The sequence below is a fragment of the Harpia harpyja genome, chromosome 1 (genome assembly GCF_026419915.1).
Source record: "Harpia harpyja isolate bHarHar1 chromosome 1, bHarHar1 primary haplotype, whole genome shotgun sequence".
Lineage (NCBI taxonomy): Eukaryota > Metazoa > Chordata > Aves > Accipitriformes > Accipitridae > Harpia > Harpia harpyja.
Genome location: NC_068940.1, coordinates 100,634,803 through 100,653,907, shown reverse-complemented (window position 1 = coordinate 100,653,907; position 19,105 = coordinate 100,634,803). Strand labels below are relative to the sequence as shown.

Below are 19,105 nucleotides of genomic sequence, written 5' to 3'. Positions count from 1 at the left end.
CAGATGAGGTTGTCATTGCAAAGAGCCTCCACGAGTTCTTTGCCATTAGTATTAAGAGAAAAAGCTGAAGGTCATATCAGAGACTAGAATACATTTTCCTCGGGGCAATACAAAATGCTAAAAGGTTTTATGATTATGCCGGAGCAGATAGTTAGGCAATTAGAGCTGCTAAAAGTTGACAAGGCACTGGGTCCAGATGAGTTACATCCGAGAACTGAGATGGAAGCAGCAAGTGGAAGTGAAAGCTTTGGCAGATATTTTTTGATCCATCTGCAAGGATGGGGTGGTTCAAGAGGATTGGGCAGGGAGGCTAATACAGTTGCTATGTATAAGTAATGCTCATGAAAAAATCCAGTGCAATTCTTTGGTAAGAATATAACTGATAAGGGAGAAATAATGTTTCACTTCTGCAAGCACATGATGGAGGATTGTTTGCTTGGACTCAGGAAAAGGGAGTTCTTGGCTTATAAATTTACTTGAGTTTCTGAAACACATTATTGCACTAGAAGACAAATGTCAAGCAAAGTCTATAATTTATCTGACTTTCCTGAAAGCATAGCATGCAAAATATTGATCTACTTAATAAACGCACATTATCTCCTGAAAATGATTAAAAATTAGCGCAGAAAGAACAAATAGTGTCAGTAACATTGCAGAAGGATAACAGGGAGCTGGAGAGCAAACATGCATTGTGCACTATCTCCTAGCATTAGGTGGGGTCTTACACATCCTTGCGCAACATTTGCATTGTTTTGAGCATTAGGCTTAAAATACTGTAAAGGAAAAAGGGTGAAATCTCGTCCTTCCTTGTGCCACAGTTCAGGTTCAATCAGGGGCAGGACCATGACAAGCCATTCAAGGCTGTGCATGATAACCTTTAGTCTGTGTAAAATCTTATGTCCACTGTTGGCAGAGGCTGTCCTTCAGGCACAATTCCATATTCGAAGGAGCTCAGCTCTGTCGGGGGTGATGATTGGCCTCATAAGTATTAATGATGGCAAACTAGATTGTTTCAAGCACAGCTGAATGTGATATCAGGAAATATTTAACAGGAGATGAAGAATGCAGTATGATAGTTTCAGTGTTTCTCTCTGCGCTGGGCTCCTTCCCGGGGAGGATTCCCACACTTGTTTGGAGAAGGGAGCCCCCAGAAGCAAGGGCAATGGGCAGCTGTCCATCCCCATCCTGTGTGACTTTCTGCTTGTCTTCTTGCGTTTCAAAGTGATAGAGGTCAGTGTTACATCCACCCTGCTGTGTCCCGAGGGAGTAGACATGGACTGGAGGGACAACCTTTTTTTTTCCCCTGCTTTTGTCTATGTGCGTTTCTTTTGTGGGGCATTTTGTCGTCTTCTGCAGTCAGAAAAAGCTGTAACAAGTTTCTTGCAGGTGAGATTTTTATTCAAAGCAGATGGAACTATAGTCAGACCATGACACTGTAGGATCCGTCCCACGGTGTAAAGGCAGCACGGTTTTCCTGCATGCCTCTGCTGCCATTCTCTGTGTTGCACTCTGCCATGCTAGAACAGCCCTCTTGCACTGACCCAGCAGGAATGCAAATAGGAACTGTAAGTACTCAGCACCTTCAGGGATCTGGCATTGTGGTAATCTCCTCCTCTAGCATAATCTTCATAGCTGAACCACTGTTAATGTGTTTGCTATTCATCTCTTCTAGCATTTAAATAGTAATTATTAGTGGCATATTCTTTTGGGTGATCAGCCCAAAGCTGCAGTGGAATAGTGTGACCTTGAGTTTTTCTATAGACAATGGAAATTAGTTGATAATGGACAACGGTAATTGCTTGGATGACAGTGCACCTCTGGAGCTGCATCACCACAATACATCACTGAGGCCAGGAGCTTAGCAGGATTCAGAAAAAAAAAAATTAACAAAATGCAAACAAGATGTTAAAATGCATAAAAAATGGGATGGAGGATAATGCAGAGGGTAATTATAATGTAATTATATAAATATAATTATATAAGTAAGCACTGTAGCCTCATTGGGAACACTGCATGCAGGGCTGGGCTCAGAGATGGCTGATGAGTATGTTTTGAGGCTTGACAAAATCTAACACATAGGGAAATTGTTAAATATTGGTGTTATTTAGTTTTGGAAAGGAGACCACAAAAAGGACATCAAACTGTGACACAGGGCTCTTCAGGTGTCACCCTGTGGGCCAAATCTAGCCCATGAAAGGCAAGTATCCTGCCAGGAATCCACATCCACAGTTTTTCCCCCTGCATGAGGAGAATGAAAAGTGGTGGATGAGGAGCTGGGGGCATGGCGGAGAGGGGAGATGTGTCGTACTGCTGCCTGTCTCTAGGGTGATGAGAAAGCCTGGGGGACAGAGGGTGGTTGTAGAAGAGGGATGCAGTAAATGGACCTGTGGACGGCTGGGGGATAGGAAGGTCCTGGGATGGGGGATTTGGGTGAGTGTTTGAGAGGTGCTGAGGTCTGAAGGAGTTGGGCAGAAATGAATGGTGTCCTGTAGGAGGAGATAGTAGGGTGTTGAACAAATAAAACTAAACAGTCATTCAGCAGTCAGGCAGTAAGAGGTGTGTTTCTGGTTGGGCATGTACAAAATAACCTTAGGGTAGGAGCGGGAAGGGATGTGTGTGGGACGTAGGGCCAAGGCACCTGGAAGTTTGCAGCCCTTTTGTCTCACAGTGGAAGAGGATGAAGGAAGGGGATGGGACTAAACAGATTATAAGGACATCTTTTCCCCATCGTCACATGCAGATAGACGAATGGCCATGGTCATTGTTGAACAGATACACAAGAAGGTACAGGAAGGAAGAAACCAGGGTAGCAGAAATCAGAGCAATGAGATTTCCCACCCAGACTCCTGTTAAGTAGTTTTCCTTCTTACCCACTTCCCCCAAATATTTTCCTGTATCCCTTGAAGTTCTGCTGCAAGGCGTGATCTGGAGAAGGGAAACCAAAAGCTTCTGAACAAGTAGAAAGCCTGACATTTCCAATGTTTGAGTTCAAATTAAATACAGGGATATTATTTTCACACATGGAGCTTGTTGCCATGAGAAGGTACCAAGAAAAGAATTCTTCCAGGTTTGGGAAGAATATAGAAACTTGAATCAAAGCGAAGAATACTGCTGTTGTTCTGAATAGCAGTAGCACACTTTAGGAGGGATAGTCAAACTCCATGACTTAAGTCAAATTCTAAGTATTAGGGATGAAGATAAGAGCTAAGCTGGAAGCACAGCATCCTTCCTGGTTTTTACACTTTCTGGAATTAATTATGCTTTCTACACAATTAATTCACCCACTTGTACTTTCTGGTCAGGTCTTCTCTGTGCTCCTGTGTTTACATGAACAAAAAGCATTCACAATTATAAGCATAAAGATTAGAAATGTATAAAAAGAGCTTTTGGAAGGAATATTAATATCTCTTAACAACAGAAAATTTGTGCCTCTAGGCAGGTTTATGAAAGTCTTTTTGCTCTTTACTCTGGCTGGTTCTGGCTGTCATACTATGAGCTGTGCTAAACTGATCATCAGTTTGATCCAATGTAATGTGTTCTGTGTTTTTTATCTTGCCTGCTGATGCAAAGATATCCTTCATTCAGAAATGGCCTCACCTGTAAGGTGCTTGTACTTACAGGCTCCAATTCTATTACAATATTTGACAGATTGATGCAGTCATTCAATTTAGTATTGCTGTATCACGGATAACAGTAGCAAAAACTAACGACAAAACCAGAAAAAACCTTTGCATTTTACATATTGAAAACTAGCTGAAATTCATTTTTGGCCAGGCAGCCTTCTTCAAGCTGAGGAGAAAATGTATAATTTCATTACCCTGTGTTAAACTGTTATTTTTCCTTTAGAGTTTCTCCAGTGAAAGCAGCATGACCAAAATCTTGTTCACTTTTGATTGTTTTTTTCATGAGACTTGAAAATGGGTAATATTTCTGTGATTTTTCCATTCCATGGTTTTATTGCTGGGACAATATTGTTTCTGTTACGGCTTGTGAGCAGTGCTTTGTATCTGTTCTTAAACAGATCTGATGCGTGAAATGATGATGTTCCTGTGCTTTCTCAGGCTTTGAAGTTATTAGAGCTAAGTATTGTCAAGTTTGCTAAATGTTTAGGTGGACAAGCTGCTGTACTGTCAGACCTGAATGTTCAAGAAGTAATAATCCATACTAAAAAGAAAAGAAAAAGAGTATCAGCATTTAAAATAAAGAAAGAGTATTGGCATTTTAAAAAGGAATGTATTTTTGGGCCTCTCTATCTCTCTTCTGGGTTTTGCACTTTTTGTGTTAATGAAGTCAAGCTTTCCCCTTTCTTCAGGAAGGCCAGAAATTGATTGTTTTCTTCTTTTTAATGGAATTTGGGCTTCTCACATGCCTCACTGCGTCATGAGTTTAAAGAAATCTCCGTACATCATTCTTTCCTGAAGATTTAGCTGCACCTTCTAGCAACCTCTCCAAACATGCCTGTACGCGCTACTCTTTGGCATAAATACTTCCCCTCTTTGCAAATGTATTTTAGCCCTGAGTAAAAGGTTGATAGCTGAAGAAAATCCTGGAAAAAACTGACCGGTGCTATTCCTTAGTCGCTGACTTAATTGCTGTTATTAGGGGTTGCTGTGATTTGGGAAGAGCTGCCTCACTTCACCCGAGCACTGGCTGTGTTTCTGTAGTGGGTAAAGCAATTATTGTCAGTTTGCCTTGTAAACGTTGAAAGGCATCTGCTGTTCCTCTGAGGTGAATGGTGAAATGGAAATTGATGCTGATAATAAACATAATTATAAAGAAGGCTGCTGGAAAGACTCTGGATCTGTGAAGGAAAAGTGACATTTTAAGAGCTGTGCTGTGGATCTAATGAGAATTGATATTGTCTTTTAAACCATCGTACCAAGGCTGGGATGATACATCTGATAGTCGCACCCATTATGTGACACTATGTTGCAAAAAGTTCTTGTTATATCAAATATCCATGATGGCACAATGGATTAGGTTGGAAAGTCTTTCTTCCTGTATCTTATTTTCAAACTCTGGGTTTGGGCTTTCATTAGGTTTTGGGTTGGTTGGGTTTTTAATACAGAAGGGAAAAGTGTCAAAGACATTCCCTTTGAAACCTTTCCTGAGTTAAGTAAGGCTTAGACTGGCCAACCCAGACCATCATCAGGGAGCTGTAGGGTTGCAAAATACAAAGAAATATGAATGTCTGGGTTTGGTACAAAGCATCTGGCTTGACGTGTCTGCAGGATCTAGTCTTGCAAACAGTAATGTCGAAGAGGATGAGAACACATATACCTGGTAGTTTATGTGCCAGGTGTCTAGACTGAGGTCACAAAATATCAGCCTTTAAATTAGAGATAGCTTTGTGCAAATGTCAGTGGCAAAAGAGTTGAGTTGAAAATAACATTAAATAATTACTGTGAAATTAAAGGACTATTTTCAAGTTGTAATCGAGTTTGATGCGTCATGATTATGTTATTGGTAGCAGTTCATGGTTCATCCAACATTATTGTAGAATCAATGTTTTCATTTAATGTTTTCTGGATCATTGTAATCTTCTGTGGTACTTAATCGAATAAAACACAAGATTCACTTGGAATAGATGCAGATACAAAGTACTAAATTTGTCAGAGGAAGAATGTTTTCACTTTGTTTAACCCAAAGCATTAGTTTATTTGCAAATGTAATTGATACTGGCTTGAAGAGCATTCCTAGAGTACATTAAACAGGACAGCCATAACAGCAGTATTAGATTTATGGCAGATGAGCGTAAATAGTGCAATATTAACTGTAATGGATTCTGGGCTGTAAATACACCATTGTGTCCCGCTGTGTATGGATCAGGAGTCTTACTGATGAATGGCTCTTTAGATGTGCATTGTACGAAAGGAAAAAAGCCCTGTACTTTGAATTACCTCCTGATTCTTGACACAAATCTGTACATTTCTGTAACGCTGAGCTGCCGGGTGAAGCCCAGGTCCCATGCCTCAGAAAGGCTGTGGTCTCAGTGTCCAAGCCCAGTGCTGCAAGTAGAAACACAGCGTTGAGTTCAGTGGAGGGTGCATCAAACCTTAACTGCCAGTGGAACACTGCCAGAGGCTGGAAACCTGTGCAGGGAACTGCACCTTTTAAATCCTTGCTCAACCCAAATGGAGATGTAGCATCAACGAAAGCTATTGAATGATGATGTGAACCATTCAAGCTTTTTATATCTAGGAAGGGTACTTTGAAACAGTCTATGAAAGGATGGGGAGAGATGCAACGCTGCACACACAGAAAAGTCTTTTAACAGAGTGCCTCAGAAGTGAGTATTGGAAAAAGGAATGGCTGTCCTATGTGGACAGAGAAACTCAGTAATGGTAAAACTGGTCTCTTTAGGAATAGACAGCAGTGTGCTGGGCAGATAGCAGGCAGAATATTCTTCTTGGGACTGTAAGTTATTTTCAGCAGGGTCTCTTGTTCTGTTGGAAACATCTCTAACCCAAAGCGCAGGGAACTCTGGGCTGTTCAGCTCCTGGGTGCTGCTGTAATACAAATAATTAAAAAAGAAAAAGTTTTTTTTTCATTTAGTTTCATTACAATGAATTCCTAATATGTTGACTATATTGATTGCATGCAACTTTACTACAGGACTATTTTATGAATAGATGCTTTTTGGTTTTGACGTCAGCACACAAAAATGTATTTTCATTTAGACCATGTCTGCATTGCACTTCTCTGACTGTGTAAGGAGGCTTTAAAATTGATGTGCACTGCACTTACAGCCACTTATAGCCACTTTACAGAGCCACAGTAATGTCAAGGAGCTTTAGTGCCCGGGAGAAGAAGATGCATAGGATTTTGCCAGGATGGAAGCTCTATCAGCCTTTTAAAGCAATCAAGTATCTTTGATTATAGAAATTTAAACCTCATTTACAGTGCAAAATCTGATTAATATACTTGTTTCTGCCTCCCAGGAAAGGATTCATCCCAGGTAAATTAACTACCCCTTTTTCCTCATGGAAGGAAAGTCAAAGTGAAGAGGTATTCTGGTACCATGCTCCACACACAAGAGCGTGGGCTCTACTCTTTCACCAAAGGCCTACATGTATCACAAGGGTTTATTCTACCACCTCTGTTTGTTTGTGTTAACTTCTGTTAACGTGCCATACTCTTATTGGGGAGAAAATTAAATCTTTAAAAAAGGTTTCTCTAAGGGAACTGCTCGAGTCCTCTAATTGTGTTGCTAAGGGATATATCTGCACCAAAGAAAATGATACTGCAGAGTTTATTTAGCAATGAGATACAAAAGAGTTCATTTTTATTACAGTTCATGCCATTCTAATGGACCAGTTTATAAGAAAGCATTAAAATGTAATGCTGGATGAATATTTATTTGCCTTCTACAGCTACACATAGGTAAACCAACAATTTCAGGCTGGTACCTAACTAGTAAGATGAACTATTGAATCAAGTGTATGTCATTCTGCTGCCAATACTCTCTGAAGTGAAATCAGTTTGAATAAAATACCAAACGAAAGCATCCTTTCAAGACTATAACTGACTATGCAGCTATTTTTGGAACTTTTAATCACATGCAGCCTGTCTCTGGCATCTATGAAGGGGAAAAAACTGCTGAAAATAGATTAATCTGTTTTGGAAAGCTTGTCTCTTGACTTCATTCTGGACATAATTAAAAGCCTGATCTGTTAGTTAGAATTTTCCCATTTACTTTGACTTTTCTTTGACTACTAGAAGGGGCAAAGCAATCAGGCGAAGTACTGCTGAAGAATCCTGTCCGTTAAAGCTTTGTACAATAGTTTCCCTTTCATGCTGAGCTCAGATTTATTGGCAAGCATGAATGTGTATACTTTTCCCATCAATCTAGTATGCTTTCTCCCCGTATGAATCCTTTCAGAGTAGCTGTTACTTGTTCTGATATCACTAAACTACAACACGAGGTGAAAAGTAGTTAACCAACTATTCAGTGCTCTGGATTGCTTTCTAAGGCAGATGGAATTGTTTTGTTTTTTTTTTCCACTGGCCAACTTCTGTTTTCACTATTCCAGGCTCTTGCAGCTTAAGCCTCGAAATGTCTCATTCTGCAGCCACTTCCCACACCAGCAAAAGTCTTGATCTATAGAGGAGAACAATAGAAAAGAAAAGACTGCTGATTCCATGAATAAATATAAGCCCTAAGCTGCCTTATCATCCCTGGAAAATATGTCCAAAAGACTGTCTTTGGGTAATATTTGCAATAAAAGGCTGATAGTGTTCAGATGTGATGAAATCTGCCCCTTCTTGTTTTAAAAGGTCTGATTTGCTCAACTGAGCATGCAGTGATGGGTGTTGCGACTTTTTTCCAGTGTGAGTTCGTGTATGAAGGTGAGACTTTGTGAGCTTTCCAAACGCAACACATTGCAGTTGCAGATATTTCACATGTAAAGCTGGGCAATGGCCCAGGGCTTTTCAGAACACATTGTTTACAGCAAAGCCTGATCTGAGCACATGGTATTGATCTTCTATTGCCTCCTACTGCTGACATTTAGCTGATGGGTTTTAAGCTCTTCTGCATCCCTTCTTGTAACTAGGCCATACATTGGGATAACAGAAGGCTTGGCTGACAGCTGGAAGCAGGAGTGGGCTCAGCTTTTGTCTCTTTGTGGACATTGTTGTACTACAGCATATGAAGTCAATCACATGTGCCACTTGTATCTGTGATGTACATGTGATCTGATTTTTTTATATGTATATATATGATGGGCATATTACATATGTGTAATTACATGCAATTTGAGAGGTATGTGAATGAGACATGCCTTACTTATTTGTGACAAGCATATGGTTCTGTCTGGTACACTTGATCACACTTGAGCTAAAGTTTCATACTTGCATGGTTTCCTAAGGGATATATGTTTGGGGGGAAAAGTATACATTCTTGCATAGCTTTTTTTTTTAGCTCCTAGGATTTGTAGGAGTTGCATAGAAATGTTATGGAACTTTCTATTAGTCTCCAGATATCTCAAATTCCCATCCTTGTGCTATTCTCTAAACTAAAGGAAATCACAGATTTATTTTTTTCTGTGGAATAATTCAGAGATGTGCTCATTTATTCAGCTGTAGGCTACTTTGAAATGCTTGTGTCATTATTTCTTCTTCGCTGTCTTCAGAGTATGGTAAAATGGAAAGGTCACAGATACCATATCAAGCAATAATATGGTGAAAAGCATGTTACTGGAGACAAACTCACTTGTGAGTGCTATAGAAAGAATGCATTTGTTGATTTGGGTTGTGAGGGGGAAGGCATGATTAAGTACATCACAGTAGCATATCTGTGTTTTGGGGAGGCTGTAATGTATTTTATTCATATTCACAAAAAATAGCAAATCCCTGCAAACCATAGTGGGACAATCTCAAAGTCATATTGAGTCACTGTGTGTTAAGCAGAGGTCTTCAGTCCCTTTATGAAGGCTGCTCACCAGTCCTGGGACCCTATGGCAATGCTTAGACATCCAGAGTAATTACATGTACCCAAATCACTGCCACTTGCTCTTACTGCTTCACTCTTTCTCTCCCTGGCTGTTAGACCACAAAGGAACAAACATTTCAGATGGGAAGACACAGGGAGTAGTCTTGGACCCTGGCAAGAGGGGTTTTGTGCTTGCTGTACATCTTGGACATCCCACCGCTGCTGCTGCTGCTCTTGTGCTGCTGACAGTTGTAGCCTTTTAAAGCCTTGTTCTTGCTTCCAGTAGGGACAAGTGGGGGCAAAGTTGAGGCACTCTTTGTCATTTCAAGTAGGGATGTGAGGGCTTTCATACCTCCTCTGCTTGTGGCACATCAGGCGCTGTGCAAGCCGCCCTTGCTCCAGCTCTGCCTGAGTGCCTGAGGTGGCATTGCTGAATACCTGCTATGTCTTTGTAAATAATGAACATTATCAATGCTAAGTAAAGGATGTCTTACCCACTTTTAGAGGTCTTTTACTGTGCTCAGGGCCCTACTGTTCTGCTGAAGGTTTCAGAAAGATGTATAGGATATATAGATCTTATACACCTCTTCTGCATCAATTCTCTTGTGTTACAAGCAGATCAAATAAATGGATGGGAACAGGACTTTGCCACTACATTACTTGAATTACTTATGCTATTTAAGTTTGTATTCAGGCAGTTATGTGTTGTAAGTGTTTGCACATCATGCAGTAAGGTTTCCACTTTCTTTACCATGTTGTCCTGTTTCAGGTGAGTTGGGACTCTGGTTTGGTGCTGTATTCTCAGAATTGAAGAGTACCCCACTGAGGCAGTTAAAACAAAGACATAGTGCTAGCATGCTTCCCAAAAGCACCTCTCATCCGCTGAAAGCAAAACCTCTCAAAGGTGCTCCAAGTTGCATATCAAAACTGCTGGTCAATTTTTAAAAATTAGAGCAAGGCATTGTTCTGGTTTCTGTTTGCTTCATCACGAGGAAAGCAGACTATTGAGGTTGTACTAGTACTAAGTGAACTCCATTCATCCCCTTCTTGCTCTTTATTAAAAAAGACATACCTTACCTCTGTGTTAGGGGTTCTGGGTAGGCTTTTCCAGTTGGCCCATTTTCCATAAATAGCATTTCCACTAGAGGGCATTCGAAATACCGGTAACAGGTTTTAGCCATCCTCTGATTTAGTACATGTACTGTAGAAGACCTGCAATCCAGAAAGTTGAGTGCCAAGGTGGGTACTGAGGCACAGAGGGGGAAGGCGAGTGCAGTGACATGTACCTGCACACCATTTGTTTCATCCAACTAAGGAAGTAGAGTTATGCCCAAGTGTTGTTTTCTGCCTCTTCCTTATGCCTTCGAAGACTTGAGTATAGGAATCTGAAGATATTTTGGTTTTGCCTTCTCCATAAATAAAGACGTGAAGCAGACAGGAAGGGCCTTGGATCCCTTTGTGCCTCTTTTAGAGAAGACAAGTGTCTGCAGTATTTTCATTGTTCAGACTTTCAGAAAGGCTATTTTGGGCTGGTGGAAAAGCTTATCTACCATAAAGCTAGTAGGAATGCAGCAACATATGTTTACCATAACAGATGTCATCTCAAGAGATCTAGAAACACTTGAGAAAAAACCCACTAGTATACAAACACTCGCAGCCATCGCAGCCCCCACCAGTAGTTGAGGGGAGTGACCACTACAAGCCATCCAGCTCCAGTGAGCATTTTGGGAAGGCAGTAAACTCCAGTGAAAACACTAGTGCAGGTGCCAGAGCCGACACCTTCGCCCATCTTGGTGTTGTTTGGGAACATTTGTGAGAATTTATCATGAGGCTACCATGGTGGTCAATGGGTCACCGCTCATCAGGGTCCAATGGTCGCACCCTTTGCTAGAGGTGGTGGAAATCCCAAGGAGATCCTCTCTGCTGCGTAAAGCTGAGCTCAGCCCTGCCCAGCCTACAGGATCTGTTGCAGTGACCTGTCAGGTTTTACGTTCAGAAACTGAGGACATTTGGTCCTTATGCCTGCATCACTTGTGAGACATTGTTAGTTGTTAGTTTATTTGTTTGTTAGTTTTGTTTCCAACTAAATATGACACCTTTAAGATGAATGTACGTTATGTGAATCTATCTGCTTTAACAGTGTATTTTGCATAACATCACTATTGAAAGTGTACAGATCCTGTTGTAAGTTCAAGTATTTTTTTTCTTTTTTTTTTTTTTTTTTGGTTAAAGCTGATATAAAAGTAAATGAAAAATAACAACCATTGCAATGAAAAGTGTACTTCATAAAACAAATGCTTAAAAAGCCACTTGCTCCAGCTGTGGCTTTTATGTACAAGGATCTCTCAGGCAATTGTATGTGCTTACATAAGAAGTCTTTCACAACATTTACATTTAAACCAGTCATCATCTTATATGCAGATCATTTATTCATCCTATAAATCACTGTTACAGCTAAAAATGAAGATGAGGCTCTCCCTTTTCCAAGCAGTAGGCTGCTAAATATCCTAATATGTTTGCAGCTGTTTTGAAGATGAGGATTCTCTGTTTAACAGTAATTTGGGGGGGTTATTTTGTTATCTGTGTTTTCTCATCACTGGTGGTCACTTTTGCATTTTCTGCCCTGGATATTTGAGTTATGAAATACATATTGTGGCTATTTTGTAAAACTTATGTGTAAATAAAGAGAAAAAAAAAGTAGGGAGCAAAGAAATAAATCCTTCCACTCCTAAAACAATAGTCAAAAAGAGCCCATACTGAATAAATGAGGAGGGGATTCAGCTGCTACCCAGAAATAACCAGAGCAGGAGGGGAAATATGTCAGTGAAGATTGATCCCTAAGATCACGGAGAGCAGAAATACTAAGCCAGACTGTGAGGAGGCAAACTTTGAAAAACGAATTTGGAGATGATTCACAGCTGGCACTGAAGTTGGGGCCTCGGAATTCTCTCTCACACAGATAAACAAGCGAGAAAGAGGCATCTGTTGCATTACAGCTGCCAAGGTCACACCAGCAGGATCAGGCAGAGGGGAAGAAAAAAGCCAGCAGTACGATCCCTATTCCTTGCAGGGATAGCACAGTGCCAAACAACTATGGCACTGCTAATTGTGTGCCTTTGAGGCTGGAATGATGTATTAAAATATATATGCTGACTCAAAAAATAACCCCACAGTGGATCAAAAGTAATGTTTTTGAAAAATATATTCCACTTAAACAGGAAAATCTGACTATCAGTACACATACTTGATCTTTAGGGTGAGCAAACCAAAGTGGCTACATAATCCAGAAGTGAGAAGGGCACAAGTACCTGCTGGGTTCCCCTGAGCCACCCTCCAATTTAGGCAGGAAAGTGCTATGCAAACTAGCTCTAGCTGCGCGTGAGCAAGCAGACTTCTTCACAGCTTGCATCCCAGCGTTGTCTTATTTGTTTACCATGAACTGTGGGGTCCTGAAACTTGGAGCAGCAGTGAGAAACAGGAAGCTGCAGAATATAGTGCTTCAAAAAACCCTATTACAATCATCTTAAACCACCTTCTCATGTTCAAGTTAAAAAAAAAAAAAAGCAACATAGCGAGGCTTCAGTAATGCACAAACAGTAGCAACACCATGGGACTGTTATACAGAGCCACAAATCGTTCTTGCAATGCCCATTGTCTCTGTGTCCTCCACTGCACATACCTGCTGGCTCAGATAGCAGAAGTTTTCAAGCTTGTAGGAACATTTTGAAGTATATCCCCTGTAGGAACAAATATTCGTGCAAATAACTAATTAATGGCATTGACTAAATAAACTGGATTTGATCTGTTAAATGAAAATACTACACCAAATTACTTTCTTAATGATCTTGGTCATGGGCAATGGAAATGTGACATATTTTTATCTGTAACTCTATGCATAATCTATTATTGCCTCTAGCATGTTCACAGAACTTGTGAAATCTGGAAAATCATCCATCTGAGTGGATCCCCAAGACAAATAGGTTCTCAGTGGAGCCTTTGAAAATTCGTCTGGACATTTAGGCTCTCCCGTGACTAACCCTTGGCAGAACCAAGATGGTGGAGACAACTGGAGAGGGGTGACAGTAGCAGGGCTGGTGCAAGATAAAGCTAATTAATACATATCCTTAAAGGCCAAAGCTTTTTCCCCCTTTACAATAAAATTATTTTTGGGATGCCCTTTGACAAGCTGAGAAGTCTTGCCAAAGATAGGGATTAATTTGGAACAAGATTAAGTGTTTTTGTGGTCTTCTAATAGGAACAAGTTTGAGAAGCAGTGCCGAGGATGGTGTGTAAGCAATAGAGATGCTCTACAGCCTTTGTAGGAGCAGGGCTGATGTCAGCTGACCTACCACCTAAGTGTTTCCAATTCCCAATTCCGACTGGGGACACTGCTGTGCACTAATGTGGTATTACTGTTGTCATATTCTTGGAGAGGGGCAGGGCAGAAACTGTGCTTTCAGAACAAAACAAAATTAAAGTCCCCCTCTCCAAAGTTTATTCACATGAGCACAGAACAGAGATCTCCGGAATGAACAGCCAGGATGTCTGGCTGCTTTTGCAGCATCTAAAAGCATAAACTCCTGTAAAGAGAGTTTTCAACCATGCAGCCTTCATGGGTTTACAGCTCTCTGATCTGCTCTGGCATCCCCTATATGAGGAGCGCTTGACCTCCAGAAGGATCTGCAGTGGAGGAGCACAGATCCCTCTGACTCACTGCATCTGGGCCATAGAGGTCCAGAATGAAGAGGGGCTGTGCCATTGCTTTTTGTGTGGATGAGATGTTGCCACTGGGACTGAGGAGAGTGAATCGGTCACCAGCATGCCTTGACACATCTGCAGGACCATGATGATGCCATGGACAGCCTGCTTTGTACAGACCCTTCCCTCTTGTTCCTCTTTGAAATTCTCTAGGAAAGCTGGAATGGTGGGGCAATAAGGCAGCTGCAAATGTATTAAATCAGACTTGGAGATTAAATGGGTTTACCTTTTGGGAAGTACGCCCCTGGTCTTAGAAGAGCATGGGTCAGGTAGACCTTCTTCTCAGATAGTGGCTGCAGGAGCTGCCAGGAGCTCTCAGCCTTGTGTCCCCAGCCTGCTGCCTCTCCCCTGGAAAGCAGCACCGACTCCTACTGAGCACTGTTCCCCTTGCATCCTGCGGGCCTGTTTTGATGCAAGCTACAGCAGTAACCTTTCAAATGACTGAATGCTAAAATTCATGGCTACAGCATTTTTCAGGCTCATCTCACCTTTCTTATAGTGGATGTCTGTGCTGGCAGACTCTGTTTCTCTTCCTGAGTTATCTCACTAACATCTACTACCTCCATAACACTATCCTAAAAAACTGTAGACCTTGGCACTTTTCTTTTGTAACCTACCTGTGAGTAGGTTTTTCCGTTGTCACAGCTTGCCTGAGTATGTGGTTTCCTGGGCCGTGTGTCCTCCCTGAACTGACAGCAAACCAGCCAAACCAACAGGAACTGGTAGTAAGTGTGGAGCTCAGAGGGACTGGCTGTACAAAAGCAGATTGTGTGGTGTGTTCTGCTGGAGGTAGCACACTACCGCACCCCAGGTACTAATGGTTTGGACCCACAAAAAATTTCAGATACGTAGCTCTCCATGGGATCTGGTCTTTATCTGGAGAGGGGAGAACATTAGCAGACTGTGCAAAGCTATAGTTAATGAAGTAGAATTCATTTCTACCCACTCTGCCCACTGGCTTCGTCTTCCTTGATGCGGTAACGAAGGGGGAATAAATAGCCCAGTGTGGTGCAGCCAGAACCCCAGGTTTCAAAGCAGCAGAAGGGTTCTGCATCCAATAACTATACCTGCTGCTGCTGCAGGCTTATTACTGCCTTTGCTCAGTCTATACTCCCTTGAACAGATGTGTGCAGCTGGAGGGCTCCCTGCGAGCCCAGGCTGCTGTTGGATCTGGCCTCTCTGTAACATGCAGGGGATGAGAATGTTCTGCACTAACTCCTGAGAACCCATTGCTGCTTCCCATGCAGGGGCTGCTCTGCATCCATGGACAGCAGAGACCTCTACCTACATGGAGGGGCAGGATCAAGGATGGTCTTAGTAAACTGATCTGCTTAAAAATGTTTGGGAGCAATAACAAACTTTCTTTCCCTAGCACGCGTTGCTGTAATGTGTGGTGATAAACAATGGTTATTGTCGTTTAGCTTCTAAGAGTTCATAGGTCTTCATGGCTATGACTTTTTAAGGTTTTAGTCCACCTTGTCTTTCAGAGCCATTGCAGCATTATTTTGCATTTGTAATGTGCAAGGCTTGCAACAATCTTTTGAGCATGAAGGGAGCTTTGTGGTGGTGGTAGATGTGCTTTCCAAGAACTCCAAGGAGCATTTTGAGAATGAACCCAGACCACAATCCTGTTTCTGCCAGTCTCAGGAGAACGACGCACTTCCCTTTTAACAGGAAAGGCTCTAGGACATGTGTGACTAATTTGTTACAAGGTAATTAAAAATTGTCTGTCTTACTGCAGCGCTGCATGAGCTTGTTGAAATAAGCACTCTGGGTGAAGATGAGTTGAGAAGCTGGGAACAGTTCCTTTCACCTGTCACTGGTTCCTCTCCTGATGGGAGGGAAATGGCTGTCTGTCCTGCCATGGTGCTGGAGGAGCTAATTGATGTCAAGAGTGGGGTTGCCATTCACGTGGTCGTAGCTGGCATTTTGAACATGCATCTTGGTTGACAGGGAGAGCTGTCTGTGCTCATAGTGGTGCTCCTGAGCTGTCCCAGTGGTGGCACGGTGTGGACTACATGGATTAATGGAGGATGCTCATGATGGGAGCGCAGCTTGTGAGGCGGGGAGTGAGCCTGGAGATAGACCCTGCACATAGCCCAGGCAGCCAGTGGAGACAGACCTGTTGCAAGTGATGGGTGGTAGGGGATGAACAGCCTGATGCATCTTCAAACCTGGTGGGGAGGAAAAATGTGCTGCCTGTATTCCTATGATCAGCTGGGATGCTCTGCGGTGGGATGGATGGGAAGGTCATATTCCCAGGGTCCTTATCAGGCCAGTGCCTCCTGCAACGCCCTAAATGGGACTGTCTGTATAAATCCTTCTGCCTGGGAGCTGCTGAGATTGGCAGATACTGATTCTTGTCCTGTGATAGGGGTGTATTAATCTTTCGTAAGTGATGACTCAGCCAAGCAATAAAGTTGGTACCCTAACATAGCACAGAGCTTAGGATGGATGGCAGTTTATACTGTGCCTGTTAGTAATGAGTATTTCTGAATGGCAATGGCCACTGCTTCCTCCTCTAGCATCTCCCCAGGAGGTGTCTGGCAACATCTGAACCCCTTTGATCAAGGAAGGAGGGTGGCAGAGAGCTGGAGGACATGACTGTCCCCTGCTTCCATGTCCTCCTGGCAGTGAGCAGCAGCTTGTGGCCATGTAAAGGGATGAAACCCCCTGCGCAGGTCAGGGGTGACAGAGAGGTACCCCCAGGCAGAGAGATCAAGGCATTTCAATAACACCAGGGTAGCTGTGCCAAAACATTGGGAGGTGCAGCGAGAACAGTCAGCATCATAATGCACCTATGTAATGAGGCTAAGCCATATGCATTTGCATAGCTAACTGCTGGACAAATTAGCACAATTTACTTCTTAGGTGTCCAACAACAAGCTTAGTGGAGAAAAATCTACATTGTAAGGAAGAGTGGCCATTTCCAGAAAACTAGTGAAAACTGTGTCTTAAATTGTTAACTGTGAAAGAATTGAATACGCATGGAGAGGGCATGCAGGGGTAAATAGACATGTACAAATATATTTATTTTCAGTAACAGTGCAGTTAAGTTCAGTGATTGCCAGAGTAAGTACAGAGGGGTCAGGGATGCAGCAAATGGTCTACGTTTTTAAAGGGATCTGTTTTGCAGAAATTTCCAGGAGGTACTGTAAGGAAGTAAGAAACCCCCAAATAGAGTTTTGTTTTGTTTGAATTCCTCTTGGAAAGAAAAATAGCGAAACTGCGGAGTAAAGCAAGCCTTCATTACTACCCACAACAGGTAGAAATATAGAGCAAGCCCACTGGAAAATTCAGACTGATCCACTTATATAAGACCTTGAAAGCAATTCTGTTCTGACAGCTGGGAAAAAAAGTATAAGCAAGAATAACCTCACTATAAATATATACAAAATACTGTGACAAAACTATTGGGACTAAAAAGATGAAATTGCAAAGTAAGCTGGGACTGTGTCATAGTATAACCCAGTAAGAGGTTGACACAGGCTGTTAGATTTAAATGTAAATTATTGCTTCTTATTAGAGAGGTGCTATTCCCTTTTTTTTTTTACTGAGCTGTTGCCTGGATTCTGGTGCCTGGGACCAGGCAGGGTTGTCCAGTTTCCTACCAGCACGATTCCGTGTTGCAGATATTTTGTGTCATAGTTTCTATGAACTGATGTGATATATAATGCTGAAAATGGAGAAATGCTTAGGCAGTCTGAGTGGTGGCTAGTAGATAATCTCTAGGAAATCTTGGCCTGCCGTTGATCTGTCCCTGAACCAAGGATCAAATTTATCCCAGGTGTAAGGAGACGTTGCCTCTAGCGGAGTTGTGGTTCCGGCTGGATGTGACCTTGTATAAAAAAACCTGTGCTGTAAAATTGAGGATCAAATGGGGCATAATCGCTTCCTTGTCAGATAAATACTTTGATGTTCCCTTTCCTTAGCTGGTTATCTGCAGACTCAGCAGTATCACGTGGGTAAGAAAACATCTAACTTTATACAGCGCAACAGCACAGAGGCGAGCTCTGGGCTCCATCCAGCCCAGTACGTTGGGCGTGCTGGGAAGGAGGTGAGGAGAGGAAAAGCAGCAACATGGCAGTTTCATGTCACCTGATGTTGAGGTGAGCTAGGGCTTGCATCAGTCCCGAGCAAATATTGAACAACCTTCATGCTGCTCTAAGTTTTGCCCAACTCTGTAAGGTCCCTTGAGAGTTACCGGAGAGTGGTACTTGCTTTATGCCTCATGCTCAGGCACACCCCACGTCACCCTGTGCCGGCAGCAAGGTGGGCGAGTGGGCTAGGAAGGCTCGTTCGACAGCTCCGCCGTGTTGGAGAGATCTCCGTTATGGCAGGGAGGCCGCAGGGATCGAGCTACGGCAGCGTGGAGCGGAGCAGGCAGCGCACGCTGGCGTGTCCCCCTGCAACGTGACCTACATGGCAGCTGCAAGCGCGCAGGAGGCAGCCACGGTATGAGACATGCGAAGTGGCCCCTGTCGCATCGGGGACATGGAGAGGGCCGGGGGAGGCTGGGGACGTGTTTTACCCTGGTGAACGTGCCACCCTTTGGCAGTGAGGCAAGCAGCTTCCCGGGGAGCGTCGGTGCTCTCCGCGTCCCATCGGTGGGAACCTGCTTCCCTGGGAGCGCAAACTGCATCCTCCAAATTTGCCCTGGCAGCGGGGCAGAGGCTGCCCTTGGCATAGCCGGGGACCGCCGGAGCATTGAAACCTCCGCGAGTTGGGAGAAGCCAAGAGCGCGTCTGCCAGAAACTCCGCATCCGCAGGACTCCCGTCGCCGGCATGGCGGGGAATGCGGGATTTAATTCCCGAGTGCTGGGTGCCTACGGCCCCTTTTCCCTCAGCTGCGGGAGGGGAGATGATTACCGAGCTGGGGCTCTGCACATCGCCAGCGAGCAGCACATTGTGCTA

General features: G+C 43.0%; 1 protein-coding gene across 4 annotated transcripts in view; it reads left to right on the top strand.

The window, feature by feature from the left end:
• Window positions 1-19,105, top strand: part of DPP6 (dipeptidyl peptidase like 6) — a 577,844-nt gene that overhangs the window by 293,486 nt on the left and 265,253 nt on the right. The window lies entirely within an intron of this gene.